Raw genomic sequence first — 18,952 nt, forward strand, 5'->3', positions numbered from 1 at the left:
CTCCCTATGAATCATAGGAACTCTAGCCATGCCATAATCTTTTGTCACATTACGTCTCTTGAACGTCATATGGGCACGATCGTACCTCATAGGGTATTGGAAATGATCTTTGCTCAAAAAGACGTGCAGCTCTTTCGTGCCCACCCCCATAATCTTATTCAAATACGTAGGCTACATTGGTGAGTGGATATATTACCATCAACCATGCGGACCATGCCATAATAATGTCATAAACAATAATTAATTACTTATTATACATTTAAAATTAATGTAGGGTGAACAATATGTGATCCTTGATATGTTACTTAAGATGTTCAAAGCATTCTTCATTCTGTTTTGAAAAAAAAAAATTCCAGCCATTCTTCAGCACAAATAATTGCAATTATCTTCCTACATCCGCAAGTTTTCCATCGTATAGAAATTACTGACTACGAAATACTAATCCATGGGAACAGCTGACGTGTTGAAAAGTTGCGAACAAACGACTCAGTACATTATCTTGACCGCGTGTGATCGATTTATGAACTTTTCACCTTCAATCAAGTAACGTTCGCCATCATTACGCGCGAATACCCAATAATAATTAAAATTGCTACGAACTGATCTCTTACAAGAACATCAGATGTTTATAGAAGGGAAGGCCGATGTTAGGGATGCTTGCGTGTGACAGTCGGTGACGATGTTGCCCTTTGGTTATAAAGATGTTGGTTGGATTGTCATCTTAGTGTGAGAAGAGAATATTACTTCAACTAACAGTGAAATAACATTTAAAAATTAAAAAAAAAAAACTTCCTAATTTAATTGCTAGTTTGCTTTAGTGACGGTAGAGGGCGCTGCTCTGCAATGAACTCATGATTCTGTTTGTTTCGTAGTCATTAGGTTACTGCTTTTAAAGAACATTACACTTCCTCTGATTATGATTCATGACCACTGCCTATGAGCCACAAATTGATGCTCTCGAGAGATGTCGTAGATATAAGAGAGCTGGAATCCCTAAATTGCTTTCAACCATTACCCCCAATTTAGACTTGAGTTATGCGTGCTTAAACTTTCAATGACCAAAAGAACAGGAATTTAGCTGGGCTGTTATATTCAGGTGAAAAATGTGCATCTGGATATTAAAATATAATTAGAATTAAGGATTATTGAGGAACATAATTTTTTTTCTGATGGCCTGGAATTCAGAGTTATGCGAAAACATATTAGCTATCTTTAAAATGCAGTGCAAAATTGAGCATAATTACTTCCTCATTGTAATATTTATCATCAAATAGTAAATGATTTTACACTGCATATCGCTTTCAAAAATGCTGATGCGTTTGTTGACTTTAGAGAAAAAAAACGTAACAATGAAATAACCATTCATATCACGTGACAAGTTCCTGTTTTCATATTTCCGGTAATCGTCAAATGTTTGCTAATAATGCAGTTTTATCACTATTTTAAAACTTTTCTAACTTTAGCGCATATTTAATTTTAAATATATTTATATTAAATAAAATAAACAATAAACATAAATAATATAAAATATTTAAAGACTTTTAATTTTGTAAATTATTTAATATTTTGACAATAAAAACAAGCTACCTATAAATTAAAACAACAAGAAAAATTGAAAATAAATCAGTTTTTTCTCGTATTATATTATACTTTACATTATAGTTGTGTATTGTATTACTAAAATTAAATGCTTTATTTATGTTATGTTATATTATTTATTTGATGCTTCGACAATAGAAATAGGTTACTTATTCATTAAATCAGTAAGACAAAAGAAAATGAATTAGTTCTTTTTCGGGTAATGATTTCTAATAGAATTGTCCAATGCTACAGACGTCAATGTTTATTATTCCGGACAAGAACAATGTTCTGATCTCAACTGTACTCATTAACTCAGCGACCTCTAGCCCGTGACTCGGCATCAAATACTCTCCAAGCGCACGATGTAACAGAATAGAGGTGGTATTCATCAGTACAATCCTGACTAGGGACCATACGTAGCGAATCACATAGCCGTAACATGGGACCTAACAAGGAGCAATAAACAACAGAAGGTTTTCTATTAATTCATGACCTTTCGCTGAGAAGAGGCACCTTTTACGCTTTGACATGCGGTGATGAGACAGAATTTCAATTTGGTAATTCTAGTGGATATCGTAGCAAGGAGATGTTTAATCTCCTTGAAGTTTGTATAGCACAGAGAAGCAAGTAAGGAACATGCATTTCTTATTAGTCTGAGAGGTCTCCTTTTAAGTTAACTTGATTCGGAAGCAAAGAACAGAAAGAATAGTTTAATCAGTTTTTTAAACAAAATTTTAACATAACAGTTCTTATATGTGATTGTTTATTGCTATATTGAAATGATAAATACAATTAATACAGTCATTTCGTATTTAACATCGTTTAACGTGAATGTATTTGGAATTTTTCCTGCCCACTTATTAATAGATAGACCAACGAACTGATAAGAGAGAAAGAAAATTCCAGTTAGTCTTACGTAAACAACACCATCATCGCAAATTATTTCACTTGAGGTTAAACGAATGTGTAATCAATATTAAAATAATTAGAATTCCAACAGAAAACCTCACATTTTGAGGCTTACATTCTTCAGATCAGATATTAATGGGATGGGAGAAATAATTATGATTTTAATTAATTAAACGCATAATTATAAGAAGCGATCCTTGGCATGAGTCATCATCCATCATGCACAACATCCAACGCTTGTATTTGAAGCTCTGTCACTGCAGGTAGTTTACATAGCGCTGTGAAAGGAATGCAATCGTAACAGGATGGAGCACGCAAGATATTTCCGACACTTTCCTGAAATTAAAACACTTTTATTTCAAGTATTAAGTGGTAAATGGTTTTCATTCCATCTATGAGATAACCCTACTTAGCTTAGTCGATGGTTCTTAAAGTTCTTAAAAGAACTGGGCGATGGACTGAGTCCTTGACTCTTTATCCCGTAATCTGAATGAAGAAAATCTGTGTGGATGGAGTTTTATTTAACTAAAAAGCTCTAGTCATGGCTGGGTAACGGCAATAGCCCAGCCTCAGAACTTCATTGGCTACAGCATTGCCATTTGTTACTCTGGAAGTCCTAAAAAGGACTTTCTTCACAATCCTAATCGGTCTTAGTCGATGGTCTTGAAGGGTTCGTGGCTTTAAAAGGGGCAGATACTGTTAAAGTGCGGGTGTACCTCCCCCAAACACCTTGAGTGGTCTACAAGATCGCTCTAAATCTCACGGAGTGACCTAAAAGGATCGTTAAACTCATCACTCCTGACCTGATTCACTCGAGGAGGGCAGTGATTCCACTCATTGACGGGCAATAAGTGGAGAGGAGACTCACCACAATAGTGATCTTAATTTGTTACTGAGTGTCGAAATCAGCAAATTATTCCACACTTAGAAGATGCAAAATGTACTAAGCTATTTAAATGAAATCAGATTTCCTAAAACTCTTCATGCATCGGAGTAGTTTGTATGATGTAGCTTTGAGAGAACAAGTGACTCACAGGATTATTATAATTATTCCATTACATCGAGCGAAGTTATTGGCTATATAATGCGACCCAGTATCAGTTTCCATGAAAGAACGAACATGCAGAAGACATTCTAAGTTAAGATTTCATTCACAGTGGCGTAAGGGGGTGGGGGGAATAACAAAGATAAGAAGAAATGATATTTGGTTAACAGTGTACTGGATCACGAAAGGACCACACAGTCTGAATTGCTAACATTTATAGAGGAATTTCACTTACGGTAATTAATTTGGTGTTAAAGAACATAAAATGGGAAAGTGTATAATTCACACTTTATTGCCTGTTTATTACTGATGTTCATTATGGCTACTCATGAAATTTCCGCTAGGGGACAGCACTAACCGATAATAAACATTAATGATAAGGAAGTACTAGCACACTTTTTTATTTTTTTTTATGGAAATGGTAGGCATTGATTCTCATCTTTCATAATTCCGTAATTAAAGTAATTTTATGATGTTCCTAATTCTAACTAGTAATTGTATTTATTTGTACGCATTCGTGTGTGTTTTGTAGTAGATTTTGCTGAAGTTTCCGGAATAAAAAACTGCATGTTTTTCATGCTCTGTATATAGTCCAATAACGCTTCATTCTTCAAATTCAATAGCTTTTTTTACCAGGGAAACAAGTCCTTCAACTCAATATCGAACTAATCTTCACTTTACAAGAAGTATGAAGATTTTATAGAAAGACTTGCCAAGGCAAATAACTTCCAGAACTGGAAAAGGGAAGTAATTCTTCCCCATATTTCCCCAAAAACATACGTTATCCTTTCATTTCGAGAGACCGGTCAAGGGAAAAGGATGAGAGTTGGAATTCAGCCGTAAGTATAAAATGTTTGGGTCTGCCTTTAGATGGGAGATGAATTTCATCAGGGTTTCCAAATTATGCAAAAAATTAAAAACAATAAATAAATATAATAAAAACTAAAATCTTAGTCCACCCGACCTTTCATAAGTGGGAGTCACATAAAAAAAGACCAAAATCATCTAAAGTCCTTATAAGGACTGGCTTAAAGGGACGAAGCAAGAATGCGTTTCATCTTCCCCGCTATCTGTAGAGGACAGTATAGGGATAAGGTGGTATTGAGCTATTAAAGCTCTGATTATGGCAGGAAGGTAACAGCAATAGCCGAGCCTCAGTTAGAACTTCATTGGCTACAGCATTGCCATCCATTACCCTTCAAGGGTATTGGATTGAATGAATCAATCACAAAATCATCTTAAGTTCTTAAAAGAACTGGGCGATGGACTGAGTCCTTGACTCTTTATCTCGTCATTTGAATGACGTAAATCTGTGTGGATGGAGGGTTATTGAGCTAAAAGCTCTAGTCATGGCTGGGTAACGGCAATAGCGGAGCCTCAGTTAAAACTTCATTGGCTACAGCATTGCCATTTGTTACCCTGATTAGTAAGTAAAGGGTAAAATCTCAAAAAATCGGACGATCTCTAGGCCACTCCATAGTGGGCGAAAGACCGTCCATATCTCAGCGTTGGTTCCACTCAGAGACGGGCTCCCCGTCCTAGCACCCCGACTGAGCAGGACCGCTCAAATTCCGAGGAAAATAATTCACCGACAAGAACTCCTCAGCGGGCCGTGCGGAGACCACCTTCCCCGGAGACACAAATTGCTCCCTTAAGACAAAAACCCTAAGAGAGCAAACTCAAAAACTCATCGCCCAGGATAACAGCAACAGCCGAACCTCAGTTAACTTCCTTGATTCAGCATTGCTAATTGTTACCCTGATTAGTAAGTAAAGGGTAAAATCTCAAAAAATCGGACGATCTCTAGGCCACTCCATAGTGGGCGAAAGACCGTCCATATCTCAGCGTTGGTTCCACTCAGAGACGGGCTCCCCGTCCTAGCACCCCGACTGAGCAGGACCGCTCAAATTCCGAGGAAAATAATTCACCGACAAGAACTCCTCAGCGGGCCGTGCGGAGACCACCTTCCCCGGAGACACAAATTGCTCCCTTAAGACAAAAACCCTAAGAGAGCAAACTCAAAAACTCATCGCCCAGGATAACAGCAACAGCCGAACCTCAGTTAACTTCCTTGATTCAGCATTGCTAATTGTTACCCTGATTAGTAAGTAAAGGGTAAAATCTCAAAAAATCGGACGATCTCTAGGCCACTTCATAGTGGGCGAAAGACCGTCCATGTCTCAGCGTTGGTTCCACTCATGGTTGACGGCCGCCCCGTCCTAGCACCCCGACTACTGAGCAGAACCGCTCAAATTCAGAGGAAAATAATTCACCGACAAGAACCCCTCAGCGGGCCGTGCGGGAGAACACCTTCCCCGGAGACTCAAGGTGCTCCCTTAAGGCAAAAACCCTAAGGGAGCGAACTCAAAAACTCACACCCAGGATAACAGCAACAGCCGAACCTCAGTTTACTTCCTCGGTTCAGCATTGTTAATTGGTACCCTGGAAGTCCTAAAAAGGACTTTTTCCAACTCTCACAAAATCACCTTATAGTCCTTATAAGGACTGGCTTAAAGGGGCGAAGCAAGAATGCTTTTCATATTCCCCGTTATCTGTAGTGGACATTGTAGGGATAAGGTTATTGAGCTATTATTAAAGCTCTGATCATGGCAGGAGGGTAACAACAGCAATAGCCGAGCCTCAGTTAGAGCTTCATTAGCTACAGCATTGCTGTCCGTTACCCTCCAAGGGTATTGTTGGATTGAATGAATCAATTACCGCATCTCACGGTCCATTGATTCCTACCCAAAATCACCTAAGCAATTATTTCTGTAATTATTTAAATTCCATTTGAAAGAAGAAAGGGTGTTTAAAACCGAGTTTCAAAATAATTACATGATCTCAGAAATATTAAAAATACTTAAATAATATTTATAAACATTTTTAAAACTCCAAAATTTCATTAACTCGTGAGAGAGAGAGAAAGAGAGAGAAAGAGAAAGAGCAGCTTGTTTCTTTTGTGAAAGAAAATCCTGCTATCTCGGGCTAACTTAGCTCCACTGAAACTTAGCGTGATTAAAACTTTTTCCGTTATAAAGAAACCAGAGGCGTATCTAGGGAGGGGCGGAGGGGGAGGTTCCCCCCGGGCGACACTTTAAACCTTTTTGAACTTTCACAATTAATTCTAAAATACAGTCTCGAGAACTCATTTCCAAATATTGTAATCCGACTGCGAATTTTCCTCCCAATTCCTGTAAGTGTTGCTAGTTGTTAGAGGAGTTTTTCTAAATAAAATTTGATTAAGAATTACCTACATTACTATGAAAGAGACTTCGCCAATGTCATCGACGCTTTTGCTAACAGAAAAGCAAGAAAAATAACATTTTAGAATGCTGGAATTAGAGTTTTACTTCAATAATAAACATAGTGGTTTAATTTATTTCCTTATACGTCGTTTTGACTTTTTGTAGTATTTTTGGTGTGTATTGAGAGGGGCGCCAAACTCAGGGATCGCCCCGGGTGGCAAAAGCTCTAGCTACACTGTACGAAACAAAGGATCTTTCCCAAGGTTGTCAAAACCCTCCCGGTCCTGAAGACATCCGTTTAAATACAGCTTTAAATGAAAGAAACATTTCCATGTTACACATTGCATATTATGTTTAATTCGAAATAATCTCTAACGGCCTTCATTGTAAGAGTTGAGATTTCCAAACGACCGTTTCCTACGGAGATGTATCATGAAGACGAGCTTTAATTTGCGTTTTCTTAATATGACGTATCTTCTGTATATCATCGCGGATTCGGATCGTTATTCTTTTCCCATTTTAACTTTTGCTTACGGAAATTTTCTGCACATTCTTAGGATGCCGATCTTCGTAATGATGATGCCCATGTTTGCTGCCCCCCCCCAACATATTTCAATTTTTGTCAATTAGATAGTATGTCAGTCCAAAAAGTTCTCTGACTCTTCGTGCACTGTCTCGAAGGTCGTAAACTTTAGTTTACATCTGTCTAGAAAGTTGACTTAGACCAACCCAAAAGTTAAAAGAAACTCCAAAATCATTTAGTGAGGAACTCAATTGCAATCGTTCGTCGAAGATTTCCATAAAACCCAGGATATAATCATAGCGTTTGGTTTTCTAACTGATGCATGAGCTGGTAAATTAATTAACTCAAAATACTTCTGGGCGCAATGCAGAGTTAAAGGTGCGAGAAAAGTTTAAATGTTTGCTTCTGTTAGTTTTGTTTTAATGCAGGCCTGGTTGGCCGAGTGGATATGGAAAATTTTTAGACATATTATATGCAAATAGAGTGGTTAGTGATCTTTTATGCATGTAGGCGTAAAGTTGTGCATATTTATTTCCAGATTGTTTGGGAATTTCAAGCCCATCTAGAATGATGTATTGACTTCTTTCGCCGGGGAAGCACCACACACACATACACTTCTGCCCTCTCAATCTTATCATCTAAAGAGACGAGCCGGTGTTGACCAGAGAATGTTTTTCGCTTACGTCGAAGGCAATTTATCATCCAGAGTGACGCTGTAGTCTTGATAGGTACAGAAACCCTTAAATGACAAATGGGACTTTGAAAACTTGGAGGCTGAAAGAACACCATGGAAAAAAAGCTAATTGTTGGATGCACGGCACTGAATGTCTTACAGAAAACGAAACATACAGATACGACAAAAGTCTGTACTACGCCTGCTCACTTAACCTGTAGATTATTATTACCGAAATGAAGGGGGAAAAAATCATCACAAATCGCTTGAAACCTCTAACGACTCAAAGAAAACAAAAAACCATCTCGTGAAACAATGTAAAATCACACATGTACTTTTCTTACATGTATAGAAAAGTGAAAATGCAAAACTCTGTTTCATATTCTTATTTGTAAATTATTCAAAATTCTAGAAGGTGTTTTAAATGTTTATGTTTTTTTAATTTATTTTATAAAATTAATAAAAAATAATCATTTTAAACTACAAAACTTTAAAATAGCAACATTTTATAATAAAAATTTTAATATATTTAAGGAAGCGTTATTTAAAAATGCTACTTCGATAGTCAAATAGATAAACTACATATTATTGCCCAGGTCATTAATGTTACCATGTTTTCTTTTTAAAAATTAAAATAGTATATCCATTAGCAAAATTCTTTTTCTCACTGTAATACATCTGATTTTCGAATATAAATCCAATCCAAATACTGCAAAAGAAGGCGTAGCTTTTCTTAAAAGAATTTTTTTTAATTTTACTAAAAAATTAGAGACAATTTTTAAACCTAAAGTTTTGAAAAGCACAAATGATATTTATAAGTTGTCTACATTTCTTTAACTAGTCCGTGTGCTTTGCCAACTACTGCATATCCATATTAAGTCAAACATTAAGTCACATTATGTACAAAAGAGAACATGCAGAGGAGATTACTTCAATTTTTTTTCGTTCAAATAGCAATATTAATGGATAAATGGATAATGTCAATGGTTCGAATTTATAGGCAAGCAAACAAACAGGCATTTCCGTTTGATTCGAAACTCTCTAAGTGACAGTATACAGTGTGAAAAGTAGCACCATCTAGTGGACAACTAGGCAATTTTTAAATGAATGCATTTATATAAACAGAAAGTTACACGAAACACAATCGAGAAAATTTTATCGACTCCGCAAAACTGAATATGGCTATGATTTATATTTTATTCAGTTTTCAATAGCTATCAAGGATTTTTCATCATTCAATGTCCACTATGAAAAATATAATTCTAAATAGAGTTGTTTAAACATCGCTATATTTGTATAATTATTATATTATTCGCAGAAATTCATGGAAAATTTGTGGAAAATCTTTGAGAATGATCCACTCGTGGTAATCGTCGTGTAAAAAAAAAAAAAAAAAAAAAAAAAAATTAAGACTTGATTTTTTTTTTTTTTTTTTTTTTTTGGTACAAAGCAATAAATACGCTACCTTTGATCACATGATTCATGCTAATTGCCAATATAATAAACGCATGCGCAAACCACTGGTTTATTATAAAAACTAACATGCGCTATTCGCCGTCTTTTATTTCTATATCGAGTTTTAGTTCTAAATTTCAACCGATGTCGTTTAAACAAGGCATAAGAAGAGGATGTTTATGAATCGACGCACGCTTGTCGTCTAGAACATGCTGGTTCAATCTATTGTGAAATACTATCATAATCCTGAAAATGTAAATCAGGGTTTGTACTTGGTGATATTGCAGTAGCATAAAGAAGGCTGAAAATTTAATAAGGCAAAGAAACCAGGCAGTTTCAAATGATGCTGGACATTTGCCAAAATGTCTTTTGCTGTGCTTACATCTAAGAGATGGTCTTCCTTATTGTTGTCTTGTCTTATTCTCTCCTTATCGCTCCAGAAAAATAAAACAAGGATCGAAACAATTTGTCATTAAAAATAACACACACACGCATACACTTTTTTTTTAGCTTTCTTTTACAGTGATGTCAGTTATTATCAATGAATCCGGAACAGTTTGAGCAGATTTTAGCTTGGGTACTGTCAATATAATTTGTTTTTGCCTAATCTTGAAACAAACTGGATCACTGCATTGGCACCTCCTAGGATCCATCCCATCTTGAATCCCAAATTTTTATTAAATGACCTCTAAACTGTGCAATCATTGCCCCTGCACAGTCTGATTAAAACAAAAGTTGGAAGAATGGCCCGAGATATTTTTAAGGATTGAAAATAAGAAATGAATTTCAATAAAAGTCATCCAGTTTCGTTTTCAGTTACTTAAGGACATATAAAAAAAAAAAAAACGAAAACGAATCTAAGACGGTAAAACATTGAATCGTCCTAATTTGCGTTGATTACATTGTCCACACATACACACACGGAACATGCTGATAACACAGCCTTTTTTATTATTATTCACTACAGAATTATTGTATATTTATTGTATGTGTTGTCATAATAGGATTGAATTTATCCAAATATTTTTTTAGTAAAACCATTCTGGTGAAAGCTTTAAATTGTACAGCGAACACATTTTAAGAATGGCAGGCTGGAGGAGTCTTCAGTTAAAATCAAAATTGGTGGAAGAAATATTAATAATTGGAGGTATGCAGATGATACCACCTTGCTAGCAGAATGCAAAGAAGATCTGGAGGAACTTATTATTAAAGTTAAAGACGAATCTGCTAAATAGTCTTAAATTTAACCTCAAAAAGACAAAAGTTATGGCAACATGTGAACTTAATGATTTTGAAGTAGATGCGGAGAAAATGGTAGTTAACAATTTTGTGCTCCTAGGATCCCGAATTGATAAAGATGGTTATTGTACCGAAGAAGTTAGATTATTATTACTCGGAAAAAAAGCAATGACAAATTTAAGCAATATCTTTAAAGATAAATATATTAGCCTCGCAAAAAAAATCAGATTCGTGAAAGCAATGGTATTCCCTGTGGTACTGTATGGATGTGAAAGTTGGACCCTGAGAAAGAGTGAAAGACGGAGATAGATGCATTTGAATTATGGGTTTGGAGACGCTTACCAAGAATACCATGGACTGCAAAGCAAACCAATAAATAAGTGATAGACAGAATAAAGCCATATTTCTCCCTCGAAGCTATGATCATCAAGCAACAAATTGTCATACTTCGGACATATTATGCGAGCAAATGACAGTCTGGAGAAGATGATGATGGTTGCTAAAGTTGATGGAATCAGGAGGAGAAGAAGAAGACCAAGAATTAGATGGGTAGATGGAGTTAAAGAAGCAACTGGAGTGCGCTTGGAGGTTCTGAAAGACAGGGTCAGGGACAGATCGGAATGGAAAGTGTATGTTCGTGGAGTCGCCAGGAGTCGGAAATGACTCCATGGATTATAACACACACATTATTTAAACTTGTCTTCGAGAGATTCCTAATACCCTTTCTGCCAGTTTCAGTTCCTTCACAAGAAAAACCACAACCTCATAGGAGTGCTCAGTCAGTTATATGTGGGGGATTGAGAAATATGTGATTAAAAATTGGATCTTAACCTTTCCGCTAAAAAAAAAAATAATAATAAAGAGGAATGAGACTCAAGGGAAAACAGACGCATAGTCTGTGAAACCGCGTATAATACAGCTCTAAAAATATGCCCATTTATATGATTAATAAATTAATTAGTTGAAGATTAGACTTTGGTCTAATACTAGACTTCATCCTGCTCACATGATAAGCAGAATAAGATCGAAAAATGCAAATATTTAACTTATGAAAGAAGGAAAAGAGATAAGCAAACTACTGAAATTCAGTCGTAACCTATCACAGGCAAGGAGTGCTGTTGATTTGTTTGTTGATGGCGTACTGACATGCAGAGCAAAAAGAAACTTCCCGAGTATCAAGAATAAGATGGAGCTGATATTTGTAATGAGATTTCGATAGCTTTCAGAAAGTGCATCCTGGCTCGATGTGCAAGTGAAAGGAGTTGGCCCTGCCCACTTTAATGTCGCAAACAGATGAATGCATTGATAAACCACACGCATTTTTATTAAACCCTGAATATGTTTCTTTAATGTCAGACCGTCACAACAAACACCGATAATAAAAAAATAAAAAAACACCGATAAACCTTTAATTCTAGTCGCCGACTAGAAGATCCTTTTCTAGTCCTTTTTTTGAGCGTCCCCTGGCACAACCAAATTGGGATTATTTTCCCGAATGCCAAATTTATAACGTCATAACCTCATCGTGGATAAGAGGATGGCTGACTGACAAATATCGGGGATGTGAGCCTGCAAGATTTAAGAGTATATTGACCTTATCAGCGCGAGAATCAATGACCTGCCCACTCGAGCCCGATAGGATAGTGACGACTTAAACTGTAGGGCTTTTATAGCCCAGTGTTGCTTCCGCACCCATGAGATCCGCGTGCGGAGGCATGACGCCGTGGTCTCCATCCTGAACAACCGCTTTAAGAACAGAGGTTGGAAGAGCACGGTGGAACCACGTTATAGGACCTCCGCCGGTTTGCGTAAGCCAGATTTAGTGATTATAAGAGGTGGTGACGTTTGGGTAGTTGATGCCCAGGTGGTTGCGAACAGGGCCCCACTAGTCTATAGTCATAATTATAAGAATAACCAAAATCTAGTTAGTAAGATGCGGGAAGAGCATCGGGCAACTCCGAGGTTTAAATGCGCCACCATTTCTTTACATGGCGTAAGGAGCGCAGATAGTTATAAGGACTTAAAACAGCTTGGGCTTATGCAGAAGGATATAAAAGTTCTTTCCTTGAGAGTCCTACAGGACACACTGGTGGCATGGCATTGCCACCAGAGAATGACTACAATGATAATTAGAACAGGCATCAGGGTAAAACACTTGTAAAGGCTTAGGCCTATATCGCGTTTGGACGAGATGTCTGATTAGTACTGCCCATAACCAGTACAAAGATTAATAAAATAATAATAACAACAAGCGGTGTACGTACCACAAGGATCAGTCCTTGGTCCACTGTTATTCAATCTGTACATTAATGATAATGGGAAGAATTTGACAGGTAACATACAGCTATTTGCTGATGATGCAATGATAAATAGGGTAATCAGGAATGCTGCTGATATGCAGGACTTGCATGATTTGAATAGGCTGGTATTGTGGGCATGGGAAAATGGATGTCAGTTCAATGTCAGTAAATGTAAAGTCAGGCACTTTGGCGTGATTAGATATCCAGTGTCGTATTATATTGATGGGATTATGCTAGAAGAAACTGATGCGGCTAGGGATCTTTGAATTTTAGTAGATAGGAAGTTGAAGTTCAGGGCCATTGTACCAAAGATTGCAAATACAACTCAAAAGATAATTGCAATGCTGAAACGCAATTATCTTTTGAGTTTACATTCACTTTATATTCACTTTACAAGGCCTTGGTAAGATCTCACTTGGACTACTTGAGCACAAAGGTGTGGTCTCTGTTGTGATACTGATATATTGGAGAGAGTACAAAGGAGAGTGTTAAAAATGATATCAGGATTGGGAAATACTGATTATGAAGACAAATTGAGAATTTGTAGACTACAGACACTAGCAAACAGAAGAAAGAGGAGTAATATGATTGAGACTTACAAACTTCTGAAAGGGTCATACAGGATTTCAATGGATGGAATTTTTCAATTTATGGAGGGTGGGGAAAGGACGAGAGGGCATCATTTGAAGCTGAGAATGAATAACACTAAGAAGGGCGTGAGGGCTAGAGTTTTCTCTCATAGAGTGGTGCATGATTGGAATGGATTGCCATTGGATGTTGTGTGTGTGGGGGGGGGAGTAATCTCACACCTAAAAGTTGTGAGATTACCATTCAGACAGCTTTCAAACAGTGTGAAGTCGTTTAGCTATAGACCAAAGACATTAATCTCCTTTCAAAATGAATTTACAACTTTCGCGGGCGTAACTGACATAAAAATGTCATCAGTATGCTGCACGGTGTAGTTTAATCCCTCTTTAAACCGGTTAGACAATTAAATCCGTTAAACTACAAAGCGACTGGCACGTCACTAACAAGCAGAGAAATATCGCTGATCAATGGATATTCGAAAATCCCCTTATATCGACCATATGTTTTCCTGAACCTAGCTAATGGTGCGATGCCCTCCGCTAGTAACGAAAGAAGCCCCGGGGGTTAATGACATTTGTTAGCTGGCAATGGTTTAAAGCTGAATTATGAATGGCCAACAGATTGGAAAATGCATTTATCTTCTTAACCGAACAACGAATTCTACAAGCGTCTACGTATAATGTCATATTACTCTATTATTCATTTTATTTTAATTATTAATTCATTATTAACAATGAGAATTGCAAAACCTTCTTTTTGAATAATGATTAAATAAAAAAGTTAGATGCTTAAAGGTCTTCATGTACCAGATGAAAGGCTATAACTTGGAAGTCCATCAGTAACGTGCATCCGGAAACCATGTTTTACAGACCAAATATGGAAATTTTTCAAGCCACTTCAAACCTCCAATAAGGCAAGGCGGTAACCGATTCATTGTGGAAATCTATTGATAGACAGTGGAGCCGGTGTCCACTCGATCAACCACACTCACTCTCTTTACTGATCTGAAAATGTACTGAAGCATGAAATCACGCGCTTTAGAAGCTCACTGAATCTTTTTTATTTCTCACTTTTTACATAATTTCAATATTCATTGACTATAATTTCGTTAAGTTTATTTATTTTTATAATTTTATTTATTTAAAAATTTTAAGTGTCCTTTAAATCGTATATAAAGGCGATCATCACTTGTGAATGTTATGTTTTAACTTATTCTTTCACTCTTCCGAATAAACTACTTCGAAGCGATAATAGCTAATAAATTAGGCTTAACGAGTCTTTATTTATTTTTTTTTCTGGCTTTCACTGCATGGCCAAAATCCATGCGACAACGTGTGGATATGGCGGGGGGGGGGGGGGGGAGTTTCTTTTGTTACTTATTTTCGAAATCGAAAGCAATCGTCTCTAGGAAATATTCGTTCATTTCTCAAGTTACTCATTTATGTATAGGCGGGGTCATTCCTCTAGTTCCAGGATCAAATAAAGACAATGTAAGAACGCCCCTAACTTTTTTACGAACGTGTATTCTTCATACGTACGCTCGGCTCATTGTTGTGTGTGTGTGTGTGTGTGTGTGTGTGTGTGTGTGTGTGTGTGTGTGTGTGTGTGTGTGTGTGTGTGTGTGTGTGTGTGTGTGTGTGTGTGTGTCCAGCAACTGTCACGAAGAGTCCGTGCAGGCGAAACAACACACGCTACTGTTATTGGAAAGAACTGGATTCGAATCGGATTTAGCAGAGGAGAACGTTTGTATAGGTTTTTCATCTAAAGCCAACTTATCGTCTCGTGCTAAATAGCTTTTTTTTTTCCTGTTGCAAAAACCCGGATTTTTCTTCCTTACTGGAGAGTCTACGGTGGCTTCGACTACCAATAAGTGGTTGGTCTCACTCTCAGCGATCAAGTCATTCACAAACATCCAAGCTCAGTGCTGAATTTGAATCAACATCCTATAGTTGAAGACAGCAGAGTTGTTACTCTCCTCCAGCTACACCAGCATTCAGAATGATCCTAAATACTAGCGAGCAAATGCAAATGACTTTTGTGGTTCCCCGATATCAGTGCAGAACAACAAATTAGTTTTTTCCAAGATAAATATATTTTTAAATATAAAAACGAATTTGATCTAGGCCTAGCTATATACATGACATATATCGCAACCTACGAATGTTGAGTATAACAGAAAAATATACTGTTAACATTCTTTTTTTTATTTACAATCCAAGTATTAACAGCATCTGGAAGAAATGTCACCCTTGAGGGATGCTGTATGACAAACGATAATCTTGGTGATTTTTTTCCTTACGAAAAAAATAAGGAAACTAAAAATCCTGATGACTCTCCAAAGGGTTAGAAAATATTGCGAAAAACCAGAATTTTTATTAATGGTTTGCGCAGAACTAAGGTCAAATGTACCGGAAGCGAAAGTGAAACGCCTAGTTTCGAATTCAAAGCAAATGACATGAATTGAGAAAGCCAACGGCTACCGTGATGTAAACCAGACAAATGATTAACAACCCGACACGATGCCGTAATCAGTAGGATTTGATTCCCAGAGGGTGGCGAAGATGGATGGAAGGAAAACTATCTTGCTTTGCGGAACTTGGTAAGATGAACGAAAAGAGAGAATACAGAGAAGAGCCGGGTAACAAAGTATATGACATCATTCGCATCTCTAAAAAAATTACTTAGTGGAAATATATTTTATAAAAAAATAGAAATATTTAAAAAAGGAATAAAATTACTGTTATTTATCATTTAAATTAAAGAAAATAGAATAATGTAATATTTTTTTATTAAACACCTTTTATTGATATGTTTAAAATCATATAAAAGTAAACAAAAAAGATCGGTAAATTGATAAAGTTGAATCGACCGTGAGATGCGGTGATTAATAAATACCCTTGGAGGGTAATAATGTATAGTAATGCTGTAGCCAATGAAGTAGTAAGTGAGGCTCGGCTATTGCTGTTACCCTCCTGCCATGATCAGAGCTTTAATAGCTCAATAACACCTTAACCCTACACTGTTTTCTACAGATAACGAGGAAGATGAAAAGCATTCTTGCCTTCGCCCCTTTACGCCAGTCCTTATAAGGATAAGGACAGTAAACTGATTGTCATTCTGTGTTTTGCATTTGTTTTTTGTTAAATTTATTTAGCTATTAAACTAAAATAATGACATCGATGTTTCTTACCTCAACAAATTTCAATAACCGAGTTAGCTTAATTGCTGTTAAACTCAATTTTAACTGTTAATCCATTACATTGGTTAAATCAGTTTCAACAATCAAGTTATCTACTTACTGTTCTTAAACTTGATTTCAATAATTGTCCATTTGCAACAAATCAGGTTAAACAATTGAGATAGCCTCCAGTTGTTTTCAACAATGAATTACCCTAAAGTTTATGCTGCTATTTTGCTTTTTTTTATTCTAGCGAATAATTGGATGTTTATTTTTCTTTTACAAAACTGCAAATGTTTCTTTTATTCGAAAAGTGTTGATGCTAAGACCAAGTTAATAAAGTCGTGTGCTTGTTTTTTTTTTAAAAAAATACTTCACTTCTAAGTAAATATATCAAGTTTATTAACGAGGACTTAATTTTCATTTCTGTCTTCTTTTATATCTGTGAACTAATTGTAGGTATTTTATTTTCCTGAAGGGAATATTTTTCATTGAAGAAAGCAGATGGGGCTCGCGTATCTCTTTCTGATCAATTAATTCAATCCAATTCACCACCAGGGAGCCCCTGTCGTCAATGATTAACCTACCCCGCCACTGAATCTACTTGCAACGAAGTCTTTAATCCAGTCAAATTAAGGAATTTGCGTTCCTGCAAAAGGCATCGAGATAATACGAACAGACCGTCCATTTACCTGCTAAGCGTCACCGAGACTAATTACTCCCCAGATTGTCCCGTCGTCTTTTGTCCTACTTGCGACAGAACGTCAAAGGCGAGAGCGGGCTCTTACTTTTAATTAGAAAGTAATTTATTAAGCTGTCGGAACGCGCAACGGCTCGGCCTTAGTACGGAAAAGCGACAAAAATAACAAGAAAATCCTCCTAACGCAACTATGGTGAAAACTGCGTCTGGATTAGAGAAGATTTAGCTTAAAAGGACGAATTAAGAAGAGATCTAATCTTATTCGCTAAGAATGCGATTAGAGCTAATTTGCGCCTTGACCTTTTTTTCGTAAAGGTCAAGGTGCAAGTCCAAAGATATTGAGAGGGTTTATTTCCATGACAATTTTTATACATTAAAGTATGCAACTAAATTAACAAATTAAAACTGCTCAACGCCTTTTCTTGCTAACGTACTAGAAGTGTCAATAAGACGTGTTTTTACGGTTGTTTGCAACGGTGAGCATGATTCAAACAAACTTGTTTAATCAGTAGCAACATCTAGAAAAAGATTCTTCATTTTCTAATAAAATAAAATAAAAATGTTGCCGAAAGCAAGATTAAACGTTGCGCGCGCGCGCACACACACACACACACGCACGCACTATCTTCAGGGGCGGCTCCTTCATAGGCATTGCAGAACTGCAGCACCCCCAATTTTTCTCGATACATAAATATATTAATTTATTTATATTTACTTGTAATGTTTAATTTTATCATCAACAATCCTCTACAATTCTCTTATTCTGTATAAAAAATAATAAAAATTCATTCATCTTGTAGCACTTAGGACGGCGAAGGACTCCAGCAGCTATGTGTTTACCACAGTGTCATATTGCTCGCATCTCACTATGACGAGCAAACATATGCACGTCATAGTGAGATGCGAGCTATTAGCGTAATGTGACACTGTCCGTCGCGCAGTTCCACTGTTGTTTATATGCAGTTTGCGCCAGTAGTAGAGTGTTCGTAGTGCTTAGCGTGTTTACTCCGTCTCTTTAAATATTTGGACATTACAATTAAAGGATTTAATTGTAATGGCCAAAAATGGTAAATCCATTCCTTTAATTACAATTAAAGGAATGGATTTTATTTTTAAGTAGTTTTGAATTATACTAAACTGTATAATTCTATCGATAATAAACAATATTTTTTCATGTTTAATTTTTTTTTAATTTTTACCATAATTTTGATATTTTATCCAAAAACGTGTACATTATACTGACAGCGTGTATGTATATTTCGAAAGTTGCAGCACCCCCACGATTTCAAGCCACGAGCCGCCACTGTATATCTTAGTTAACTCAGATATAAAAATTTCCAAGCAGATATTAGCTCTTCTTAGTAACTAACTCAAAACCCTGCAGACTTAATTGTATCTCTCCCCATCCATTATCAGCCTCGTGTTATTTGGCAATGCAATGGTGTGTTAATGCGATAACCTGACCTCTTCTGACTGTATAAATGAAGTCATTCTTTCTGAACCAGATTATCTCCCA

The 18,952-nt window shown here is 36.5% G+C and overlaps 1 protein-coding gene and 1 long non-coding RNA gene across 6 annotated transcripts in view; one reads left to right on the forward strand and one right to left on the reverse strand.

Moving 5' to 3' along the window:
* The window catches only part of LOC150092644 (potassium voltage-gated channel protein Shaker-like), a 709,278-nt gene that overhangs the window by 510,273 nt on the left and 180,053 nt on the right, over positions 1–18,952 (reverse strand). The window lies entirely within an intron of this gene.
* The window catches only part of LOC150092645 (uncharacterized), a 405,687-nt gene that overhangs the window by 134,185 nt on the left and 252,550 nt on the right, over positions 1–18,952 (forward strand). The gene's annotated exons all lie outside the window — the stretch shown is intronic.

Source organism: Typopeltis vanoorti, chromosome 25 (assembly GCF_054136105.1).
Source record: "Typopeltis vanoorti isolate ZY-2024b chromosome 25, IOZ_Tvanoo_1.0, whole genome shotgun sequence".
Classification (NCBI taxonomy): Eukaryota; Metazoa; Arthropoda; class Arachnida; order Uropygi; family Thelyphonidae; genus Typopeltis; species Typopeltis vanoorti.